The 19034-nt window shown below is 38.8% G+C and overlaps 1 protein-coding gene and 1 pseudogene across 7 annotated transcripts in view; both read left to right on the top strand.

Moving 5' to 3' along the window:
- Window positions 1-19034, top strand: part of Prss35 (serine protease 35) — a 70845-nt gene that overhangs the window by 48307 nt on the left and 3504 nt on the right. For 3 of the 7 annotated variants that reach the window (XM_078019681.1, XM_078019679.1, XM_078019680.1), the window contains exon 4: window positions 16000-16072. The exons of 2 other annotated variants lie outside the window; for them this stretch is intronic. The gene's annotated coding sequence lies outside the window, so the exon portion shown is untranslated. Of the gene's footprint in view, window positions 1-11005; window positions 11158-15999; window positions 16073-19034 lie in introns of those variants that run through there. 2 more of the 7 variants (XM_040283017.2, XM_013358350.4) reach the window with 2 other exon arrangements.
- On the top strand, window positions 7725-11158 carry LOC120888659 (tripartite motif-containing protein 51 pseudogene; annotated as a pseudogene).

Genomic DNA, 19034 nt, shown 5'->3' with positions numbered 1-19034 from the left:
CAGTCTTCAGCATTCAAACATCACCTTACCAGGGCTGTAAGAGCAACGCCATCTGAGGAAGGAGTAAGGATGGTGGGGCGGACTCTGTGGAGAAGGGGACATTTAAACTTAGATACAAAACAGTTTCAGGGGAAATGTTTTTTAGGAAGCGTTTTTCAGAGAAAAAGAACAAAGTGGATGTATATGGAGAAAAAATTATTTTAAGGAATTGGCTCATACAAATTCTGGAGGCTAAGAAATCCAAAATCTATAGGGTGGACTGATAGGCTGAAAACCCAGGGAAGAGTTAAGCTTAAAATCAACCATCAGAGCAGGATAATTGTGTTTTCATTCTTAGAGAAGAACTGAAGATTTTTAATAGGGATACGTGCAACAGGGATGATTTGTGAAACAGGGTCAGTGGGAGGGAGGAGAGGGAGATCTATCTGATTAAGGAGTTGGCTAAAGAAAGTTAACAAGTGCCAGAAAGTTTTGAGATGAAGAGGAAAAAAACTAAAAATACTTCATGTCAGCTTTGACCTCTCAAATGAGAGGGCTTGTTGGGGGCGGGGCTGGGGGCTGATGGCAGCTATAAGCACACCATGGAAACAAGGATGGAGTTTGAGGATGCATGAAAGAATTAGGAAGGAATAGCATTCAGAAGAAACTTAATGTTTTAAGAAATGTTGACGCTGTTAGCTTTTCATCACTGTGAAGAAATACCTCCAAAAAACTGACTTAACAAGAGAAAACACTTTTTTTGGCCACATTTTCAGAAATTCGTCCCCTGGTTGACTGGCTTCCTTGTTTCTGGGCCTGGGGTATTACATCATGATGGAAGGGTATGGTGGAAGAAAGCTGCTCAGTCAATGACATCCAGAATGCAGAGAGAGGGAGGAAGGGGCTGGGGACAAGATAGAGTCCCCATGGGCACATCCTTCAGGACCCTTCCTTCCACAAAGTCCCACCGCTTACAGTTCATTCACTTCTGAATCCATAGATGGATCAATACACTGAGGAAGTTAGAACCCTCACAATCCAGTTACCTTCCCAAAGGCCCCACCTCTGAGCACTGTGGCAATGGGGACATAGACTTCAACACATGAACCTCTTAAGGACATTCCAGATCCAAACTATAACAGAACCTAAGTCAGATCTCTGTTGTCTGTCTCACTTTCTTTGTCTTCCAACATGATCTCAAAAGAGAACAGCTGTAGAATTACACTAGCATGAATTTGAAGTCCAAGAACCCATTCATTAACCCATCATGAGACCTTGGGCAAGTATATTCACTCCATTATAAGGAATACATACAATTATCTAGTGGGAATTGTCTAGGACAGTGAGTTGTACCCAACCAGGGGTGACTTTGCCTCTCCAGGGACATTTGGTATTGTTAAGAAATATTTTTTTATTGTCACAACTGAGGGTTGGAGGAATGCTGTTGGCCTCTAGTGGGTAGAGGCCAGGAGTGCTGCTAGACATCCTGCAGTGCACATACAGCCCCCTACAACAAAGAACTAGCCAGTCGAAAAAGTCAATGCCCGAGGCATTATAAATGTTGAGTCAGTGTTGATTTCTGTCTGTGTATTAATTTGGAAAACAAATGGAATAGAATTTTCCCCACAGTGGGCACATCTGAAGGCTTGTTTTGGGAAATCTTAAAAAATTCTCTTGTGTTTGAAGAAGATCAAAGTGTAATTTGGAAACAAAAAAAAAAAGAAGGAAACTCTGTCCAGAAATTCTTACACAAATAAAACGCAATAACAACAAAAACAATCCAAGAATCCTAATGTCTATCTCCTGGTTGTTCCTTTGGTAAAGCTCTGGGCTCAGGAATGCTCTACTTTCTTTTTCTTTTTTTTATTTTATTTATATGAGATAGTGGAATACATTATAATTTATAATTCTTATTACACATATACAGCACTATTTTTCATATCTCTGGTTGTATACAGAGTATATTCACACCAATTTGTGTTTTTATATGTGTACTTTGGATAATAATGATCATCACATTTTACCATCATTTATAACCCCAGGCCCCTTCCCTTTCCCTCCAACCCCTCTGCCCTATCTAGAGTTCCTCTATCCCTCCAATGTTCCCTCTCCCTATCCCACTATGAATCAGCCTCCTTATATCAAAGAAAACATTCAGCATTTGTTTTTTGGGGATTGGCTAACTTCACTTAGCATTATCTTCTCTAACTCCATCCATTTACTACAAATGCCATGATTTTATTCTCTTTTATTGCTGAGTAATATTCCATTGTGTATATGTGCCACCTTTCTTTTTTTTTTTGTCCATTTATCTATTGAAGGGCATCTAGGTTGGTTCCACAGTTTAGCTTTTGTGAATTGTGCTGCTATGAACATTGATGTGGCTGTGTCCCTGTAGTATGCTGTTTTTAAGTCCTTTAGGTATAGACCAAGGAGAGGAACAGCTGGGTCAAAAGGTGGTTCCATTCCCAGCTTTCCAAGAAATCTCCATACTGCTTTCCATATTGGGTGCACATATTTGCAGTTCCACCAGCAGTGTATGAGTATGCCTTTTCCCCACATCCTCACCAACACTTATTGTTGTTTGTCTTCATAATAATTGCCATTCTGACTGGAGTGAGATGAAATCTTGGAGTAGTTTTGATTTGCATTTCTCTAATGGCTAGTGATGATAAACATTTTTTCATTTGTTGATAGATTGTATATCATCTTCTGAGACATGTCTGTTCAGGTCCTTGGCCCATTTATTGATTTAGCTCAGTTGGTAGAGTGCTTGCCTCACATGCACAAAGCCCTGTGTTCAATCTCCAGCACTACCACCAAAAAAAAAAAAAAAAAAAGATATCATTTAAAAATGGAATGCTCTACTTTTAATGTACTGCACTCTATAAGCCAACCTTTGATGTAAAGTTTCGAGTGACTTGGGTTTACATTTATAAATATATTTATACATTTTTCCATATAAGTGATATATTTTAGAATGAAACAGAGAACTCAGCAAAACAAAGGGTCAAGTTTTATCCAGTATTAAGTGAAATTCCTTGGTGAAAAATAAAATATAATACCATGAAGCACTTCAGTACCATCATAGTACAGCCTTACCTGAAATATCTTAGTATCTCTGGTTGCTCCAAGAATACAAATACTAAACAAAATATGCAAATATAAGGTGATTTTTAGTTCTTTCAAAACTACTTGTCCATATATTTGTTAAAAGTTCAAATATATGGGGGAGGGTAGTAGTACCTCTATAAATACATTAGCTAATCTTGCACTTAGTAATGGTATTACAACTAAGTTCACATTTTTTATGCATTTCTTTACATTGTGGGAAATATTAGAAAAGCAAAAAAAGATATCCACCTGCTCCCCCCCAAAAAAGTTGCAAAAACTTCAAAAAGGACTTTTATTAAATTAAATGTGATCAGTTTTGAAAACATACTTTGATTTCAAAGGTAAGTTTTATTTATTTATTTTTATTTTATTTTACTTTTGCAGTATTGGTTATTGAACCTAGGCATGCTTCATCATTGAGCTATATCTCCAACCCTTTTTATTTTTTATTTTGAGACAGGGTCTCACTAAGTTGCCAGGCTGCCTTGGAATTTTCGATCCTTCTCCCTCAGACTCTGGGGTCACTGGGATTTCAGGCATGGACCACTGCAGCTGGCTGAAAGAAAGTTTTAAAGGAAGTCAATTAGCTAAAAATAGGATGAGGGCGACCCTCTATGTGGACCCTGGTGCCCGCTCACTGGATGCAGCCCAGAATTCCTTTGTTGGCCTCAAGTAACTGATCAAAGTAGAGAAAAAGAGGAGGGGGCCGTTATCACTGGAACTGGGAAGAAAAGTATTGGTAGGGAGGAAGTTAAGGCCATGGCTGAAACCATCAATCAAGTCACCTCGGGAAACAGGAGCTAAGAGTGATTTCCAATAGTACTAAATACAGAAACTGCCTTTTGTGAAGACCTATGTGGATATTCTTTTATCTGATCCTAATAACATCCTTTTAGAGTTCAGATTCTTATTTCTACTTTTCAGTAAGAAAAATCAAACAGAGAGAGATTAGGTAAATCATCTGTGTCCCCCTAGTTTATAAATAGCTAAAGTAGAACTAAGACCTAATATGAGAGAAATGTTGAAATGACTGAAAAAATAGACCTTGATTCATGTCCATCTACAATGAAAACATACCTAGAGTGGGTTTTAAAAAATTAATGTATTTTATTTTTTATTTTTAAGTATTTTTAGTTTACATATTGTGGGAGTTTTATACAACTTTTATAATTAATCTGCAATATAATAAAATTAAAATCAATTGGAATTCCTAAAGTTCTATTACAATTTCATGTAACATTTTAAGTCTAAATGCACATGCAATTTGACAGAAATAGTCATACATTCTTTAAAAATTCAAAGACTTTTAAAATATAGATTTTTTTTGCTTTCTCCTTATTGCTTTTTCCTCTACCTACCTCCACATTAAAAATATAATATTTTCTGTAACTTTTCCTTTATTTGCTACTTGTAATAAAACACACACATATATACGTAAGTATGCATATCCACATATACATACATACGTAATATTTTTGGTTGTTGCTTTTCTGTCTGTGGGATCATCTTATATGTCATTTAACTACACTCCAAGGAAATCCATCCAACACAGCTAGTTTGGATCTGATTTACTTCTGATGATGGCAGCATAATGCCCTAGAGTATGGATATACCAGAGGGTATTCAAACCATTTTCTTTTGATGGGCTTTTGCTTCATTTCTGTGGTTTTTGTTTGTTTGTTTGTTCATTTGTTTTTGCTACTATACAAAAATCATTGCACTAAATATTCTTGTATGTGACCTTGGTTTATTCTAAGCTGTAAAATATTCTCTTTTCTTTATTTATTTCTCATTTTCAGTCATTAGCTCACTCAGTTTTATCGTTGGAATCTGTCCTCTGTCCATCTCCAGAGCTGTTGCCTAGTTTTAAGTGTCATAAGATATAACTGGAACTATTACAACTTGTAGTTGCTCTTCCAACTATAAGCTTAATCCTCTATTTCACCTCTTCTTCTTCTTCTTTTTCTTCTTCTTCTTCTTCTTCCTCTCTCTCTCTCTCTCTCTCTCTCTCTCTCTCTCTCTCTCTCTCTCTCTCTCTCTCTCTCTCTCCATAGTGCTTTTGGGATTGTCTTTATGATATGCAAATGGACCTTATCTTTTTTGGTAGCCCTTAGCCCCAAAATAGTACAGTTGGCTAAGAAGGAGAGAAACAATAATGCTGTGGAGATAAGTAGAAACCAGGATTCAATCTGGATGCAGAGCTGACAATAGGAGTGGTGACAGGCTTAAGCTCAAGAGGACTAGTTCCATCTTAACTGCTACCTCCTGCTTAACTTCAGCTGATGATGGCCCATGAGGCAATGTGGACCAGACTTGCCTGATCTCATTTTTCCCCAAAAGCTTAGAAATCAGTTTTATAGACTTTAATGGAAAACTTTCGATTTATTGGTCACACCAGATATCTGTGATCTGAAACATTTGTCCCACAGGATCAAATGTGGCTCAGCCTATTTGTGATTCTCATTTCTCACTTTCTCTCCTCACACCCATCATAATAGCCACATAAAATAACATGTAATTCCCAGAATTATCAGACTCTTCTAAGACCATTTTTTTTCATGCACTGCCATATATTTGTGGGTGGTCATTCCCCATTTGTTCATCCTCCATGAGGTTATTTAAATGTTATAAAGATTGTATGATTTAATTCATGCTTTGTCTCTGGATCTACTCAGAATCTTGGGGGAATATGGAGAAAAGGAAAGTGTTATGGTTTCAATCTGAATTGTCCCCAAAAGGCCCATGTGTTGAAGGCTTGGTCCCCAGTGCAGCCATATTCAGAGGTGGAGCTTCTAAGAAGCACTCAGAGTGCTTGTCTAGCATGTGCAAAGAATCAGTCCTCAGAACCAACCAACCAAACAAACAACAACAAAAGGAAGAGCCTTTATTCTTTGTGGTTGGATGCATGAGGTTTGCTCAGGTTTGACCTTGATAAATATCTTCACTGAAGCCTTGTTTATGTCCTCTAGTTATTTATCTTCATTTCCAGAATAACAACAAAAAATGTAGAGTAATAAAAAAAATCCCCCAAACTATCATGAATTTCCAAGTTTGAGATATAAATGATTCTGCTCTATTAGTCCCATTTTCCATTCCTATGAATTCAGTTTATAAGAGTCTCCATCTTTCAGCAATGCCTTGTGAAATCCTGTCCCCATCAGACTTTCTGGTTGGGGCCCAGTGTTCATCCTGGCCACATTCCCTAGAGTTAAGGTCCTTTGCAGAGCTTTTACTTATGATGATCTAGGTTAAGTCTCAGTGATTTCTGTGAGAAATACAGTTTCTTTTGATAATCTCTAAACTACAGATGAGAATGATAGATAATCTCTTGATTCTGGTTCATTTTTAAAGATCTTTTAATTTTTCTCAGTTAACAATTATTGGACATCTAATTTACAGGTACTGTACTTGGTGCTGGACATACAAAAGTTTACCTGCTTGTGAAGCTTTCACATTTCTATTCAGGAAGCATACATAGAAACAAATTATTCAAAAACAGTGTAACAAATATCCAGACCCAGTGTATCACAAAGGATGGAGAGATCAACATTGCCCATGAGACAGAACAGGTCCAAATGGAGGAAGGCTGTGCCATAGTGGCTCCAAGGAACCCCACTTTCAGATTTCTTTTGGGAACATGTTATTGCTCCTCCTCAAGCCACATAGAAGAGCATTAATGAATCTGTGGGTTTGTGGAGAGTCAGTAACTGTTTCTCAAATTAGCTGGTCATAGGTAGCTTCTATAAGAGTTAATCTAATTTGAGGACAAATATTACCCTATCTTTTTTAAAATCACATTTGCTTAATTTTCTTTTTCTTTTCCATAGCCAAAGGGTCCTGAAGTTTTGAACATGTAGAACACTATTACCTAATGTATGAAATGGGATTAAAAGTTAACAGGGAAGATTCCAGCCACAAGTTATGAACCTTCCGCAAGGTTGAGTTGTCACTTAGACCTTGACCATGAACCATGAAACATCTCCTCTTCCTGTCTTTCCATAGCTAAAACTTTCCAAGTACATTTCCATTACAAAGTAGATTTAGCCAAAGGGAAGTATTGTATTTTGGTCTGTGTTTCTTAGGAAGTCTAGAAAAAAAGCTAAGTGATACTGTCTTGTTCATAGCCAGGTCTGACAGTGGTAACCACTTTTCTTCTATTGAGGCCACAATGTCCCTAAAGGCTTGAAATGTTCAGGGCCTTTTGGTCCCATATCTCTTGCTCCCATTAAGTTTCACCTCTCACAAAGGATAGGTGATTGTAAATTCTGTTGGTACATTAGTGAAGGGCTTGTGTTGTATTAAGAGTAATTTGAAGCTGTGTACAGTGGCACACACCTATGATCCAAGCTACTCTGGAGGCTGAAGCAGGAGCATCAGAAGTTTGAGGCTAGCCTGGGCCATTTCATGAGACTTTATCTCAATATTTTAAAATGTCTGGGGATGGAGCTCAGTGCTAGAGAATCTGCCTAGCATGTGCTAGGCTCTGGGTTCAATTCCCAGCACATGCATGTGCGCACACATACACAAAAGTAGTTTGAAAAAAGCTTCAGTCATTATAGACATAATATTTGAAGACTAAATCCAGGAGCATGGGGAAAGAGGGTTATAAACTTTTCTATGAGACTTAAAAAAAATTTTTAAAGATAACATTCCTGCCGTTTTTCCAAAAAGAAGAATGGCATCATCTAGAGAGGCTGAAAAAGAAAGGCAAGGAAATTTTTCAGCAACTCAAATAAAGTAAAACCAGAATGGATAATATACAGGAGATGTTAAGAGGAATGTATGAGGAGCTGAAGGACATATGCCATATACCAGATGTGGAGTTACTCCATGCCCCTGGAGACACACTGCAGAGTCTTGAATCCATGCAGCTGTATGCAGCCCAGCCTGTGAATCCAGAACTCAGTGCAGGGCCCATCACTAGACTAATCAACAGGCTTAACTGTTTCCAAGTTGATATTACTCTGTATCCAAGAGAGCCAACAGTCTTCCTCTATGGAGAGTTGAGAAGTATGAATGTTGGATGTAATCCTCAAGGTGCCTCCTGGATCACTCCAAAGTCAGAATGCTTTCTTGCCTGGGGTATTTAGGATTTTACCACTGGCAGATATTACTGGGAGGTGGATGTGGAAGACTCTCGGAACTGGGCTTTTGAAATGTGTAAAGATTGGAAAGACAACAGGCATGACAAGATGGATGAGATGGAGAGGCTCTTTCTTCTTGGATGTGTTAAGGAGAGTACCCATTACACTCTCTTTACCACCTCCCACTTGTACTTTAATATGTACCAAGGTCCATTGGCTGAATAGGAACATTCCTGGATTGTGAAGGTAGAACCATGAGCTTTATGAACATAGCTCAAAGTTCTCTGATATACAGTATTCCTTCCTGTTCCATCTGTTCCCATCTCAAGTCTGTCTTTTGCTGTACCTGACATACCTAAGGACTCTGCCCCTATATCATGGGAAATACAATGTATAAGGAAGCCCTCTTTCTTAGGTCTTATCACACATGACAGATTATATTTTATTAACTCTAGGTTCCTTCTAATGTTGTGAAAACCTATTTACTGTGTTATTAATTATGGTGATAGTATTAAAAGCCCATATACTCTTAAAATTTAGATTTTTAAATTTGTTCACTTGGGGAATATAATTATCCATGATACATGAAATAGAACATATTCTCTGGTTTAACTTTATTTCTGAACAGTCATGAAATGAAAGAATAGATAATGGTTGATTGAATAAAGTTAAAATTCAATGTAAGAAAAAAAAGAGATAACATTCCTTACAATGCATTACTTCCTAAAATGGTAGGAGTTACACTGTATAAGCTATTAATTTCCATATGGAAATCTGGTTGGGGAACATCGAAAAATGTAGAACCATGGTAACCACCAAAATGGGGAACCAAATAGGTTGGGGATGGGTCTAGAAATTGCTTGTACTGGAAGTCCTTCCTTTCCTTGGTACCCATCCAATTTGGACTGTTTTTTTCTTTTGAATTCTAGATATTTTTACTATTGATAGAACCGATTAATGCTCTGTTTGCTACAAGAAAACAATAACATAGTTTTGTCAATTTAAGTAGCGTGTGTCCTTGATTTTGAACATATAATGAACATTTTAGAGAACATGTAAACATGTAAAAAAAATACATCTAAAGCCTATGTTCAAAAAAAAGAAACAAAGAGAAAGAAAGGAAGGAAAGAAGGAAGGAAGGAAGGAAGGAAGGAAGGAAGGAAGGAAGGAAGGAAGGAAGGAAGGAAATGAAATGAAATTGCTTGCACTGGATTTCAGAAAACCTGAGGGGTTAGAGTAAGCCGGGAGAAGGAATCCACCATGTTAAGAGAAGCCAGAACCCTGGAACCAGAGAAGAAGTAAATGTCAATCATCAGGACCAGATCAAAAGTTAATCTGGTACTATGATAATCTGGACCAGAAATAAAGTGCAAAGGGCTTTGGGATCAAAGTCTCAGGAAGGGACCATGAACATGTGAGAGCACTGGAAGTCTGTTTTATGGGATGATGATGGGAAATGTTCACTAAATTAAGGAATCAGACCTGTATCCATACCATATCCCGCTGGATTTATACAGCAGTAAAATTCCCCAAATGTTTGAGAGTTGTAGACAATCAAGCTCTTCTAGCTCACCATCTCAGTTAACAGGTGAAGAAATTGAGGCCCAAGGTACACAACTCTAGTGTCAGACAGGATTCCCATTCTGAGTTCTGGGCTTTCTCCTAACTTCCTCACATTCCATTTGGTAAGAAAGAGTTTCAGAATCAATTCTACTACAAAACTTAAAAATTACCAAAAGACTTTAATTAAATGGGTAAATGCATGAATGAAAATTTCAAGTGAGAAAACAAAATTGTGTGTGTTATGATCTCATTCTGTTAAAAAATACATAAAAATCTGAGAAATGCAACACACCAGAAATAAACCAAGTGATAAGGGACATGCCAATATCTTTTGTTATAAGTACTTGTGTTCTTATTTGATGTCCTGGCCCTCAGGATGGAATTTTTACCCATTATTGTATCAGTGCATCTTGCCCCAACCTGTCACCCAGGTTAGTAGCTGACTGAAGAGTTCCTTCCTCACATAACCTCCACTCCACAGGAACAAAAGGAGAGGAACAAAAGAGGGACAGAGAGAAAGGACAAGGTTAGAATTTTGTTTGAGACTTAGATGGGAAAGGACCTTAAAGAATACTAATCCTAAATTGAAAAAGCCAAGATTAGTTTTCTTCTAATGGAGGGAGACTGTCGCGCTCCCCCTGGAGGCGGATTTGGATGCTTCCAGGGTTGTCCCCACCATACTGACTTGCGGTCCCGGGCCCTCCCATAGGGCCTGGGTTTGGTGGGAACCAAGGGCTAGAGGCGACCTTCGCTCTTGGCGCTGACACAAGTCAGATTGGCCCTGCAGGGTGGGTCCAGGGAGGCCAAGTCCCTAGTAGAGGCTGGCTGGGACAAGTTTGGTTAAATACTCTTGATTCCCATGGACAGCTGGGTCCCCATAGGAAGCCCATGGGAAAGAGACTTCAGGAACAACTTCCTCGCATAACCCTCCCCCACTTTAGAGTGTCATCTCGAGACTATTTAAGGGGTGCCACAGGGACAGACATCTCTCACGAACCCACTCATGAGCTTCCCCACTGTTGCTTAACCAATGCAGTGTGTGTGTGTGTGTGTGTGTGTGTGTGTGTGTGTGTGTGTGTGTGTGTGTGTGTTGGGAGGGGGGTGGGTAGGGACACTGGGGTGAGAGTTGATGGATCCACCCGCACCTTCAAGGACATCCCCCTCGGCTCTCTGGACTCTTGCCCACCTCCTCCCCTCGCGTCCGCCCCGCGTCATCGCCCCCTTTCCCCTCCCATCTCCCCGCCCGCAGCTCGGCTCTCGCCTCCTCCGCAGTCTCTGCCCCAGCTCCGCAGCTGCAGGCTCCGGCCGTCCCGGGCTCCGGCCGGCGGCGCCCCGCCCTCCTTCCGCGCTCGCGGCCGCCTCGGCGGCTCTTTGATCCCATCTGGGCAGCGCCTGGGACCGGGAAATTCTCCTACAGGTAAGGATGGAGTCCCTGGAAGGGCGGGATCCCAGAAGCTGCACGTCTCCCTGAGACGCAGAACCCACGCGAGGACAGCTTCTTTGGAGGGCGCTAAAGAAAAGGCTCAAGCAGGGCACTTGCAGCCCTCAAAGAGGCCAACCACCCTTCCCCTGGGCTGTCCAGTGTGCACGGTTTAACAGTAACAGTGTTTGCGTTGGAATATAAATGGAATTCTTTCTACTTAAGCAGTACCAGAGGGGACCCTCTTTATTTTTATGATTATTAACAGATGCCTCTGAGAAAGGTGTAAAACCCATTCCTGGAAAGTCTACTCTCGTTGAAAACTTCTTTGGCAGAGTTAACCATGAAAACCAGCGCCCACCCCGCCCCCCTCCTGCGCCCCCTTTATAATCAACGTGGTTGCCTGGGTCAGCAAAAGGAGCAGTAGAAACCATTTAGAAAATAAGGAGCTAAAGTGAAATGGAAGTCGTGCTTCAAAATACCCTAGTGCCTCCCCTCACAAAAGGTGGAGGAGATGGATGAAACAAATTGGCAAAAGTATTGATCATTGTTGAAGCTAAGTGATGGGCACACAGGGGTTACGCTTTTCTCTTCTTGGCTTTCCTATTCTTTTCTCTCGACTTTGTGTAGTTGAGATTTTCTACTACAAAGTTTTTGAAAAATTGTGGACAAACTCTTGCCTGATTGCTCTGATTTTATTGCACTCTCATTGATTCACAAAGAAGTTGCATGTTATATCTAGCCCCCCTCCTTATTAACCTTTCTGCCTTCTGATGTCAACTCTCATTTTATTTCCAGTACCTTTGTCTCTACAGAGAATTCTTAAAGTCATATTCTGCTGCCTGAAGAATTATGCTTAGAATCTGGTTTATTATTTGGAAGAGAGAATATTAAAATTCCAGCCAAATAAGACATCTAAGCTTAAAGGGGTGACCAAGCATCATATGGAGTTTTATTTTTATTAGGAAATACTAGAGAAATGTCTTTAGTGTGAGAAGGGGTAGATTTAGATACACCTCCTGCTTTTCTTCCAGACAGCTATGAAACCTGTGTGTTCTCAAGAGTCTTTTTCATGTTTTAAAATATGAGATTGATTAGAATGTTAAAGTAACCAACTGCTACTGTGGATTGATTTTCCACCAAGTAAATTATTGATCTTTCTGCACCCAATGCTGAAATATTTAACAACTATGTTACATTTTAACAGTAGAATCTGACTAGAATTTGGAAGGATGAAGCTACCTCACCTTAGCACTGAGTTAACTTTGCAGATGGAAACTTTGAGATGAAGAGGGAAGAGCAAAATCAAATTAGTGGTACCCAAGTCAGTGTTTTATAATTTTAAAATAAAAGAATTAAAGACCTTCATATAGGTAACACTGGTAGTATGATTTGCTAAAAAACATCGTGACTCTAAAATGCTTTAAAGCCCGAAAATTTGGAAACCTAATACACTTACAGATATTCCTTGATTTCAAAGTCCAACTTGAAAAACACAAAGATAAGTCAGGAGCCATATGCTGCTCACTTCATAAATCAGCAAATGAAAGCGCTTGCAGAGTTCCCTTGGGGTTCCCTTAGTGCCATTAAGCCCAAATTTGATTCACACACAGCACATCTATTGCATAAATTGAGATGTACATGTCCTGGAAAAATAGCTAAAAAACAAAGGCAGGTTTTATTTATTTTTTTATTGTGATGAGAAACAGAAGTTCTGGGTTACTGTAAAATAATCAACTGTGAAACTTTACCATCTTCCTTTCCCTTGAGCCCTGCCAAACTTTTAAAGCAGACATTACTTTGTCTCCATTCCTGAAACTAAACTTGAAAATAGTGCTATGGTATGATATTTTGAGTAGAAATTGGCACATCGTCAATGAATTTTCTTGCCATTTACCCTCAGCATAGACTTAGTGGAGAGCTTATCCTTTAGTAATGGATTATAAAGTATTTGATAAACATGTGAAATATTTGGCAGGTTCACGATTTTCCTTAGCGTTGAAATGAATTGCAGCACGTTTGGCTGACTGTTTAGCAGTGCTGTAGGTCATGGTGGAAGTGTGCTGGCACTGTAACTGTTTTTGGAAAACCACCTGCCAGAGAATTGTCTGGCTGGAGACAGCATTATCAGCCCTCAGTTCATCAGGATGGGCTCTGGGGCCTGTAGGTGGGTTTTCTAAAGGTGATAAATTCCATATGTGACAACTGTTTAGTATATTATTAGCCTGTTAGACCTGCCCCCTTCCTCCACCCCATCTCCCATGCTTTACAGTAAATTCTCACTGTTGAGTGGATGCAATTTAAATGTTTGCATTAGATTTGCCATGAGCAGGATGACTTTGCCATCTAGTGGTAGCAACACAGATAGCAAGTGGGTCCTACTCTGGAGGAGCAGGAACGAAAACTTCTTGAGGATAATCGATTAATAAATAGTGTTTTCTCACTCCTGGTTACTTTAGAGCTGGAGGAGAGCTTAGGAATTTATAGTTCAACTTAGTAGCAAAGAAGGATTATCAGAGATTCTGGTGACAAAAAGTCTTTAGAATAATGCACAGAATAGTTAGTAGGCATTTGATGAATAAACATATTTATCTACCCTGTTCCAAGTCTTGTTTTTCTCTAGTAGTACTGCTCCATACCACCATCAGGTCTTATCATGCTCTTTTGTTTTTAGTTCTTAAATTGAATGTCTGTATAATTTTTCTTAAATAGTTTCACGTGTGCTTAAGACCCATAAACCAAAATTCTTTTCTACTTCATATCACTTCCTAGTATTTCATTATTTTTAAATATCTAGGGCAGATGATTTTAGAAACTAGATTCTCACCTTAATAAATGTTCTAATTTCCTATTGCTTCTGTAACTAGTTACCAAAATGACTTAAAACAACACAAATTGATTATCTTACTTATCTGACGGTTGGAAGTTTGAAGAAGATCAGCAGGACAGCTTCTTCTGGAAGTTCTAGGAGAGAATCTGTTTCCTTACCTTTGGCAGCTTGGAGAAGCCATTGGCATTCTGTGGGTCATGGGGCTGCATCTTTGGGCCTGTGCTTATTTACAACTTAGTCTTATTTTGACCCACTTAATAAGGGCCCACATGATTGGATAAGACTCACCTGGGTAATCCAGGATACTCCACAGATCTCAGAATCTTTAACTTACACACATTTGCATCAGCTCTTTCACAGGGAGGAACACATCCACAGGTTTTGGGGATGAGGATGTGGATGACTTTGGAGGCCATTATTTGCATACTACACTGAGATATATATACACAGCAGTTAAGAGATGCATGACATGCCTTATCACTATCTACCTAAATGGTTTGTTTTTTAGTTAAGAGTCAGGACTTCACTATGTTTCCCAGGCTGACCCTAAACACCTGAGCTCAAGGGATCCTCTTGCATCAGCCTCCTGAGTAGTTGGGACTACAGTCACACAACACTATGCCTGGATTTATGCCTTAGGTTTCCACTCCTGGTGTTGGATCATCATCACCAACACCATTATTGCTGCCTTTTGTTGAGTCCTTACTGTGCTTTGGGCATGGTGACCTATATATTCGTTTTTGAGATGAAAAAAAAAAGCCCTTAAAATATAGGGCTAAACTAGATGATTTCTTATGGCCTTTTCTAATCCTGAGACTTTCTGAAATAAAATCAGTTTCTCCTCAAAGTACTCTAAAATATTGTGCCTGTTTAACAGATGTAGAAAATAATCTTTGGATAGATTAGGCACCTTTGACAAAGTCACACTGCTAGTAAGTGGCAAGCTGATTTGGTTTTAAAGTCTACCGGCTTCCCAATCATCCAAATACCCCTGTTCTTATTCTCCATCTTTGTTATGTCACTGACAATGCTATTTTCTCATCAGTATAGTACCACATACTTTTTTGCTTAAATATTGCTCCTGCCAGTGATTAACACTCAGTAAGGGATATGGTAACTCAGGAATTAAACTTTATAAATTATCTATTTTTTTCTGCAACTGCTCTCCCAAACTGAAAGTGACTATGAAGTTTTTTAAAATTTATTTTTTTTTACACAAATGGAGCACAACTTTTCATTTCTCTGGTTGTACATAATGTAGAGTCACATTATTCATGGGGATAATAATGTCCATCTCATTCTACCGTCTTCCCCCCACACACATTCCCCCTCCCCATTCTTCCTTCTGCTCCATCCCAAGTTCTTCCATTCTTCCCTTGCCCCCCTCCCCATTATGGATCAGTATCCATTTATCAGAGAAAACATTTGGCCTTTGGTTTTAGGGGATTGGCTTACTTCACTTAGCAATGATATTATCCAACTCCATCCATTTATCTGTAAATGCCATAATTTCATTCTTCTTTAAGGCTCAGTAGTGACTGTGACATTTTTACAAGTGTTTTCCAAAACATAACCCATGTCTTTAATACTTCCTTTATGCTTGTTTACTGTGACTCCTCTCCAGCTTGTAGCACTTTGCCTAAGGCATCATTTCTGCCTACAGTTATTTATAATATCTGGGTCAGACCACGAGGTTTCCCTGTTGTGTGAGAGTCCTTACTGAACAGGTGGAAGATGAAAGTAGAGGAGGAGATGAGCACATGTCTTCACATTTAAGTATGTGTGTAAATGTAGGCAGGGGTGTTGGGAGGGATAGTTGATTGGTATCATGAATGGCTAAATAAAGGACAGCCAAAAAAGTGGTTATGCCATGACTGGTGTGTCCTAACATACACATTAGAAGTTGGTGTGGGCCTTACAGGGTCATTGATCTGGCTGAATAGTGCCTGACCCACACCAGTCCTCCAGAAAATGTTTGATGGTTAATGCAAAATTGTGTCTTTTGTCAGAATACTATTACATGAGTATGGACAACTACCTCACTGCACATTATGGAGGGACCAGGTGAAAAGAAAGGTTTAGGTAAGCATGCATCTTTCCGCTAGTAAATGCAGTTCAGTGCAGGTCCTCTGGTGGTAAAGTCAGAATCTTCATATTTGTTTATATTTAGGACAAATAATTAATTTGAAATATTTAGTATAGTGAGCAACCATCTATCTAATCTTTCATTGATCTGCCTGCTCTACCTATAAACTATAAACTTCTCAAGGAGAGAAAGAGGGAAACTGAGCTATAGAGTATGATTATGTTATATTGTAGTCAAATTCTTTATACTCTACATATACCTGCTCACAAAGTTAGGTTTTTCTTTCACTGTAGATTGCTGTCTTAGAGAAATTATTTTGACATTGACTTGGTTTCTTTTTTAGGCTGAGGACCTGATGAAGTTCCAGAATTCCTAATGTAGTTCCAGGCTATAAATGAGAACCTGGGAATGCAATTCAAGTGTTTTGTGGCTGTGTTCACTCACTTAAGTGTATTTAACCACACTTAAGTTTAATAGTGATGAGGAAAATATAGTGCAAAGCCACAGATATTCAGGGAAATGAGTAATTAGGAAGGCATTCATTTGAGAAGTCTCTAAAGTGAAGCTGTCCTTGAACACAGAAAACAGAATAAAGAAGAAGGGCATTTGAGAGTGAATTGGAAACTATCTTGAAATAAAAATTCAAGATAGTTAAATAAAAATATTTAACTGTAAGACTGACTTTTTTGAAACTATATATTCTCTAATGTTGGCTCATGAGCCAGTTTTAAAGTGATATAAGTTCACCCACTAAAGCATAATATTAAAAATATTAAAATAAAATATAAACATAAAATAATATGTTTGTTGCTGTATAGTAATTTGACTGCTTACTATGCTGTGGGCTTAGTGACAATTTTTTTACAGATATTACCTCATTTAAATCTATAAATCACATTATTATTATCCCACTTTGCAGATGAGGAAAGAGAAACCTAGTGAGTTAATGAACTGCTTACATTCAAATACCCAGTAAGTAGAAAGATGGGAACTGTGCCCAAGTCATTCTTTGATCTTAGTCTTTGATCTGCACTTGTAACCATTATGATGGTATAGATACACGAGTATTCTAAACACTACCAGTATTCCACATTTATAAGAAATCATAAACAAACAACAGAAAAATAGCAATAAATCATCTCTTGTACTTATGTGTGTCCGTGTCTATTAATAGAGTAGGTACAAATGTGGAAGTACATTTATGCCATCATTAAAAGTTCCTATGACTACATAGGCAGATAGCCTTATTTCTCCCTAATCCCCTTCCAGTCCTTTTGGCTCCAGGATCTAACCCATAATCAACTCTGTGTACACTGACTCATGGTGGAGAGAAATGACTACGATCTCACTTTCATTAACCAAAATTGGAATTTGAAACCCTAAATTCAAGCCACCTGGAAACTGACAGTAAAGTCACAATTATAATAGAAGACAGGAAAGAGGAGAAGGTGGGGGAAGTCAAGGGAATATTAGAGTTTTCAAAACACTTAAGTTGTTACAAAAGGATCATGTCCCTTTAGGTCAGGGAGTTGGTGCTTTTCAGATGATGAGCATCTGTAGATGGATCCACTGAACTGTGGACTGCTCCATCAGTAAGAGCTATCGTTTACACTGTCATTCTACCACAAGGCAAACTTAGATTTTTCCAAAAGAAAGTGTCCTTAAACACTTGTCCAATTTTAAATTACAGACCAAATTAGACAGGCTAACTAAAACCATGTCCTCTTATTATTGTGATTTGAGGTCATATTACAAGGCACTGCCCTTCCTCTGCCCAAGGATAGATGTGGGCATGGCTTTTTTCCTGCAGTGAATTGAAGTGGAGCTCTCAACAGGGCTGGCAAACCAATGCCATTGCATGAAGCCTAACATTGGATGTTGAAGGCATTGCGTACAAGCCTACTGGATTTATTTTTTTCAGACATGTTCAACCACTTATATAAACCTAAGTTCTGTTTGTTCTTTATATCGAGTTCTGAGCCATTGCATATTAGCAGTTGCCAACACAGAAAAGAGCAGAGTCAGTATAAACTTATTTTGTATACAAAGATAAAACAGATGTTATTTGAAACCCAGTTAAACAATCATCCCTGGAAACATTGCCTTCTGGTAGAGCCAAGCTCCTGCACCCGGGCCTTGGCTGCAGCGTAATTCTCACACTTTACTGAGTTTCAGAATCATCTGGAAGTATAGATGAAATATAGCTAGGAAACCCGCCCTCCTCTCTGCTAGGAGAGCTCCTAATAGTAGGTTTGGGTGGGCTCTGAGAATTGAGAATAAGTTCCCAAGTGATGCTTATGTTGCTGGTTCTGGGACTGTAATCTGAGAAGCACTGGTCTAACATATCCTTTGGTTGAGAAATCAAGATTGGGCTCTCTGGCTGGGCTTGTAGGTCAGTGGTTGAGCACTTGCCTTGCATGTGTGAGGCACTGGGTTCGATCCTCAGCACCACATAAAAATAAATAAATAAATAAAACAGGCATATTGTGTCCATCTACTACTAAAAAATGTTAAAAAAATTGGGCTCTCAATCACTGTTCTCAACTGCTGGAAGGATATTTAGCTGAGCATACACGTAGTGGGAAATACACCTATCTATTCATTGCTTTGTGCCAAGTATGGCTTGAAAGTGACTGAAGGGATTGAAAATTTCAAAAGTATTGGCCATGATCTTTGGTTAACATAATAGACTGAAAAACCACTATGACATACTTAACCAACAAATGAAATTACACTTGATACAACTGGACTCTGATAGGACATTCTGAAAAGTCTGGCTACAGAACTATGTTGAAGGACACATGTTTTATATGTTAAAGAATATGGGGAATTCTATATTTGATATCCATATTCTAGTACAATGATTTGCATAGTAAAAGATCATCTTGTCAGTTATCACTCGATAATCACAAACTGCCTTTCTAATCCCTAACTAGCTAAAAAGTTATAAGACTAAGA

The sequence above is a fragment of the Ictidomys tridecemlineatus genome, chromosome 8 (genome assembly GCF_052094955.1).
Source record: "Ictidomys tridecemlineatus isolate mIctTri1 chromosome 8, mIctTri1.hap1, whole genome shotgun sequence".
In the NCBI taxonomy this organism is placed as follows: Eukaryota; Metazoa; Chordata; class Mammalia; order Rodentia; family Sciuridae; genus Ictidomys; species Ictidomys tridecemlineatus.
Note: the sequence above shows the minus strand (reverse complement) of the source record. Positions and strands in the feature narration are given on the sequence as shown.